Source organism: Octopus bimaculoides, chromosome 1 (assembly GCF_001194135.2).
Source record: "Octopus bimaculoides isolate UCB-OBI-ISO-001 chromosome 1, ASM119413v2, whole genome shotgun sequence".
NCBI classification, from domain to species: Eukaryota; Metazoa; Mollusca; class Cephalopoda; order Octopoda; family Octopodidae; genus Octopus; species Octopus bimaculoides.
Window position 1 is genome coordinate 125,994,186 of NC_068981.1, and position 6,058 is coordinate 126,000,243.

At 36.3% G+C, this 6,058-nt stretch overlaps 1 protein-coding gene across 11 annotated transcripts in view; it reads left to right on the plus strand.

Moving 5' to 3' along the window:
• Window positions 1–6,058, plus strand: part of LOC106878725 (potassium channel subfamily T member 2) — a 747,999-nt gene that overhangs the window by 740,091 nt on the left and 1,850 nt on the right. The window lies entirely within an intron of this gene.

The window sequence follows — 6,058 nt, forward strand, 5'->3', positions numbered from 1 at the left end:
TTTTATTTATTAGATGAAAGAAAGCGATAACAAGCCTATTTAATAACTACATATATAACACATAGGTATGATACATATATAATACAAAAGCACATTAAAATACATATCTAAAACCAAACAAAACACAAACATGAGGGAAAAGGAAACAAAGGAGAAAAAGAGGAAGGAAGTTGAATAGCTCCTGCAATTTAGCTTGGAAAGGTATATTAATGTGCCAAATTCTAAAATTTCCAATAAACTTTAATTTTTGAAATGCTGACAGCCAAGCAAACTAGATCCATATTTGCTCCTGTAAAGACATGTCATCTGACTCTGCTCTGTTGACTTCTTCTTCTCTTTGGGAATACCATACTGCCTTTCTGACATCATCTGCAGAAATTCGTTTTCACATTTCACTTTACTGATGCCTCCAGTCAAGAAAATGTGTCGACAGTACAGTAGTGATTATTTATCGTTTGGATTTATTCCCTCTCCTCAGAACTGTCAGTTACCAATGTGCCTTCTTTGCCATCAAACATTGACCGACAAAGCAATGAAAGCTTCATGCTTGAAATATCACTTTGATGCAAAGCATTCTGACAAGAAGAACAAACCGTTATCATACTTTTTGCAACTGAGCTCCTCTTTCAAAAAGCAAATACAAACATTCAACATGCTACTCCAGGAAACTAGTAAACAGGAGAATGATAATTTGATTGCATTGTACAACATTGCATTGCTTGTTGCTAAGTCTGCAAAGTCTCACACAATTAGAGAAACATTACTTCGCCCAGTTATTAAAGAAGTTTTGCCAAACATTATGCACATAAAACCCAATAACATTATGAAGATCCTGCTTAGTAATTACATAATTTCAAGACACATCAATGAAATGGCCAACAATGTCAAACATCAGCTCATTAATATTCCCTAGCGTTCTGAATTTTCAATACAAGTGGATGAGTCAACTGTTGTGGACAATCAATGTTCGATGATGGTATATGTTCGGTATTTCAGTGAAGACCTTCAACCTTGTGAGGAAATACTGTTCACAGAGAAATTGCCGCTTGATTCAAAAGGTGCAACTATTTTCCACACTCTCAAGTCTTTCCATTTTGAACATAAAATCCCACTTAGTAATATTCTTGCCTGTGCATCTGATGGAGCCCCTTCAATGATAGGAAGATACAGAGGTTTTTCATCTTTCCTAAAGCATGAAATTTCACACCAGATACTAACTGTTTGTTGCTTGGTACACTGGCAGCATTTAGTGGCAAAAAATATGAACAGTAAATTGAATGATGTGCTACAGTTAGTTATCAAGACTGTGAACAGATTGAAGTCCAGTCCCTTGACTGATCGAATTTGCCATCAACTCTGTCTGAGAAATGATGAGGACCATACTAAACTCTTATACCATACCGAAGTGCAGTGGCTGTCAAAAGGAAACTGTTTTACGCTTTGTTGAACTGTTTCATATAATATCTTTTTCTTTGAAGATACTCCACTATCTGCTTCATTGATGGCTGCAAGATGTGATATCTTTTTTCTTTGTGATATATTCACAAAATTAAATGATTGGAATAAGTTATTACAAGGAAACAGAAAAACTCTCATTGATTGTAGATCACTTATCACTACCCCCATTTCAAAATTGGTGTTGTTTAAGACTAACATATCAAAATGTCAATTCCATCAATTTCCACTTGATTCTTTGAAAGATGAATTAGTTGATGAGGTTTTAACTACATATCACAACTATTTACAATCATTGCACAATAACATGGTGGAGCGATTTCAAGAAGTTATTGCGCTGGATATTCCAAATCAGTATAGCAATCCGTTTGAGGTTGATGCAGTTGATTGCAAGGATGATGTTCCGGTGGGACTGATAGAATTACAAAATGATAATGATGCCACAATGCGATATCGCCATAATGGCAATGAAAGTTTGTGGTACCATCAGAGTATATTGAATTCCTACTCCAATCTGTAGAACCATCTGAAATTATTTTTGCTTGCCTTCCCTACCTCATACCTGGTTGAATCCAGTTTTAACCATGTTGGAACTTTATTTTCCCATAAAAGAATTGGACTGGATGTGATACAAGGAGGAGACTTGCAGCTAAAGTTGACAAGTTCGAAACTGAATGTATCTGCAATAGCTGCATCACACCAGGCACATGGTTCTCATTAAAAAGTTGTATTCTTTTCCTTTATAATACAGTCATTATTTTTTTTTTTGCATTGGTAGTTCTGATCAATGGTTCATTTGGGGAAAATGAAAATAAGTTTAAAAGAAAGAGCAAGCTTCCAGAAGTTAATCATTCTGCATAATATAGAGTTAAATTTAGAATTTTATTCACACTAATGGCAGAACTAAACCCACAATAAGGGATTTGTAAACAACTGCATATTTGGTCCAAATGGCACTAACAGGGAAATGTGTTTACAATATAGTGTGTGTGTCAAATGATACAAGGGGTGTCCTAGGGGATTTTGGGTTGGGTGGGGTTGTGTTAGGGTTTTTTACACAGGTGGGTGATGAAACATTTTTTGGTCGATAGGTGGATGATATTGCAATTTGGTGCAAAACGTTGGGGAAACACTGAACTAAACTCTTCAAAGTTGTGCCCAAGCACAGTTGCAGTCCAATGACTTAAACAAGTAATAGATCGACCATGACAGTTCTTCTCTGTAATAGCTTGTTGTCTGCTCAGAATTGGAAAAGCAGAAATAGCTGGGTTGTTTCCAGATATTTTGGGCTTAAACTTAGAGTGGGTGACATGTAAATGTGTGTGTGTTGGAAAAAGAGGAGATTTGAGAGTGTGAATGTGATGTAGAAAACAGATAGAGAGACAGGAAAATTAAGTAGCAAACAGGAGTAGGAGTGGTTGTGTGGTAAGTAGCTTGCTTACCAACCACATGGTTCTGGGTTCAGTCCCACTGCATGGCACCTCAGGCAAGTGTCTTCTACTATACCCTCAGGCCCAAAGCCTTGTGAATGGATTTGGTAGATGGAAACTGAAAGAAACCTATCGTATGTATACATATATACATATATACATATATATATATATATGTATATATATATATATATGTGTGTGTGTGTCTGTGTTTGTCCCCCAAACATCGCTTCACAACCGATGCTGGTGTGTTTACATCCCTGTCACTTAGCGGTTCGGCAAGAGAGACCAATAGAATAAGTCCTGGGGTCAATTTGCTCGACTAAAGGTGGTGCTTCAGCATGGCCGCAGTCAAATGACTGAAACAATATAAAGAAATAAAGGAAAAGGATGATATGGAGAGATGGGTGTAAAGATTGTGAGAGAGAGAAAACTATATTAAAAGAAAATGAGTCACAACCAAGAAGACAGGGAAAAAAAATTACAGTAGAGTTTTAAAGAGAGAAAGAGAAAGATTAAAGAGAGACTGAAGGTAAAAGAAAAGCAGTTTGACATAATTCAACCTTAACGCATCTGTTTCTTCTTGTCAACCAGGAGACATTGTATTTTACAATGTTTCCCTTCCTTCCATTATCACCTTTTTCAACTTTCTTTTGATTCCATTTCTTGTTCCTTCACCTCATTTCTTTATATATATATATATATATGATCGAACGTCACGCATCCTTTTCCAAGTAAGTTTATCTTAATAATTACAATGCACACTGTTCTACTATCTCTTTTCTGTCTATCTCTCTCCCTCTCTTGTTCTTCATCCTTTCTGTTTTTCTCTCCCACTCTTTCCTTATTCTTCTCTCCCTTTCACTGTTCTCTCTCTCTCTCTCTCTCTCTCACTCTTCCTCCTTGACTCTCTCATTGCTGACACGTGACAAAAGGGGATCTCTCTTTCTGTTCACTGCCTTCCTAAAGAAAAGATGTGTTTTTTCTGTCTCTTCTCTTATGCACATCTACCTAGCGTTCATAATAATTTTTCTATCGTCTTGGCTCAACAGCCCTCACTGTTTGTTTTTACTGTCTTGTTCTCACTGTCCTGTTCTTGTTAACACTTTCACCTGCCGCAAAAAATTCCAAATTTTATTTAATTTGCTTTGCGGGAAGGACTGTTCCAACAAAGTCGCGTATTGTCCTTGCCTTCGAAACATGGAGTAGATGGAACAGGAACAACTGACGAAGTGGTATACTCGTTATGGTGCATGTTTCGTTTCTCTGTTTGTTTGTTTTTTTGTTGTTCTAAAAAGTTTGTTTTCATTTTTATGTTTTCGTAATAAATAAACATTATATTTGACAGAACTGGTGGAAAATAAAATGGGGGACCAATTAAGAAAATAAAAGTAATTTAATTTCTTCATATCTTTTATCCTATGCTGCTTCCTAAAGAAAATTATTCTTTCCATGATATCAATTCTATCAGGAGATTTTGTTTTAAAAATTACCTGGTTTCTGAATTGACCCTTGGTTCTTTAATGTGTGGAGTTGCAAGAATTCAGACAGTTCCCACACACCAATTCTTTCACCTCTTATATTTTTACCCCCAACATTGATCTGCCAATGTTTAGGCTCAGTATCACACCAGTCTCATCAGTCTAAAAAGAGTCTGTAATGGTCATCAGCACTGCCCCAGTTAGCTTTCATTGTTTAATTTGTATTCAAAATCATAGTTCATTTTGGCCTACTTTTTTCAAGCAAAAGAATCATTTTTTAATTAATTTTCTTCACTATTTGAAAAATAGAGATTTCACCAGTTGCTATGGTTTTCTTGTATTTTCAGTTAATACTTGCAGGACTACTGATTAATGAGATCATTTCCTGGTGATGCATAGTTTCCTCACTTTTACCTTTTTCACCAATATTGTAATAGCCTCTACTTCACCACACCCTTTCTACCTAGGTCCACCAACCCACCAGTCTCCTTCTGTTACTCCCACTGTATCTCACCTACCAAACTCTACTCAGAACACTTTTCTGTCTTTCCTTCACAGAACTACAACCTTCTGAAATTTCCTTTCCCACATTTCCCTCTAAATATTAACCTACAAGATGTTCAAGATGAATATCAATCTCATCACACTAGAAAGATCCCTGACTAATTATGACCTTTTTCCTTCTTTCCTGACTAATCTAGTCTTCTGTATTAGATAGTCATCCTGATGATTATGATATATACGATAGACTCTTCTATCAGTTTTCATGTAGGAGAATCCAACAACCTACACCTTCTTTGTCAGTCATAATACTTATGTTGAATGTGACATTTGAGTCCCACCAACGATTTGCAAAGAAGCCTGCAGATGTTGAAAGTATGAGGATTATAGGTCAGTGTAGATAGTATATTTGCAGCCACTTTTCTTCTTTGTCTTGTACCCCTAAGCTTGTTAATGCTGGTTGAAACAAAGTGTCCTATACCATTTTATCATGACAATCTCCATTTTTGTTTCCTCGAAGGCTGTTTGCTTAAAGGTGTTGTGAGCAATATTGACTGCTGAGAGGTTACTCTTCAGCTTGTCCTTATATCTGAGCTATGATTGACCAACTTTACTGCGCCCAAGGATATACATATATATATTATTATCATTTATTTTCCATATCAGTGTGGGTTTGATAGTTTGACAGGAGCTGATAAACCAGAGAACTGAGTTAAACTCTAACATCAGCTTTGGCATGGTTTCTGCAGCTGGATGCCCTTCCTAATGCCAACCACTTTACAGAGTGTACTGGTGCTTTTTATGTGGCACCAGCATCAGCAAGATCACCAAATAGCTTGCAAAACAAAGACCCCTCAGCTTAATAAACAAGCTTTTGATAGTTTTATAGATATTTCAAAATTATGATGCTATTGATGCTAGGTGTTTCCATTATTTTGTCCAACCCCTGTATATATATATATATAAAATCCCCTGGCCCTTTTTCCTTTCACCACTTTTTTCATGGCAGCAGCTGACCTGTTGTGCTAATCCACGTCTGACAATAGAGAGCAGTCACCATATTCCCTTACATATTGGCTAACTCTGATGAGTGTAAAGTTATATAATTGGATTGTTTACCTAACATTCCATTGTATTCTTTACACGAAACCGATTGATAAGATCAGCCATGATGGATATTTAATACTATAC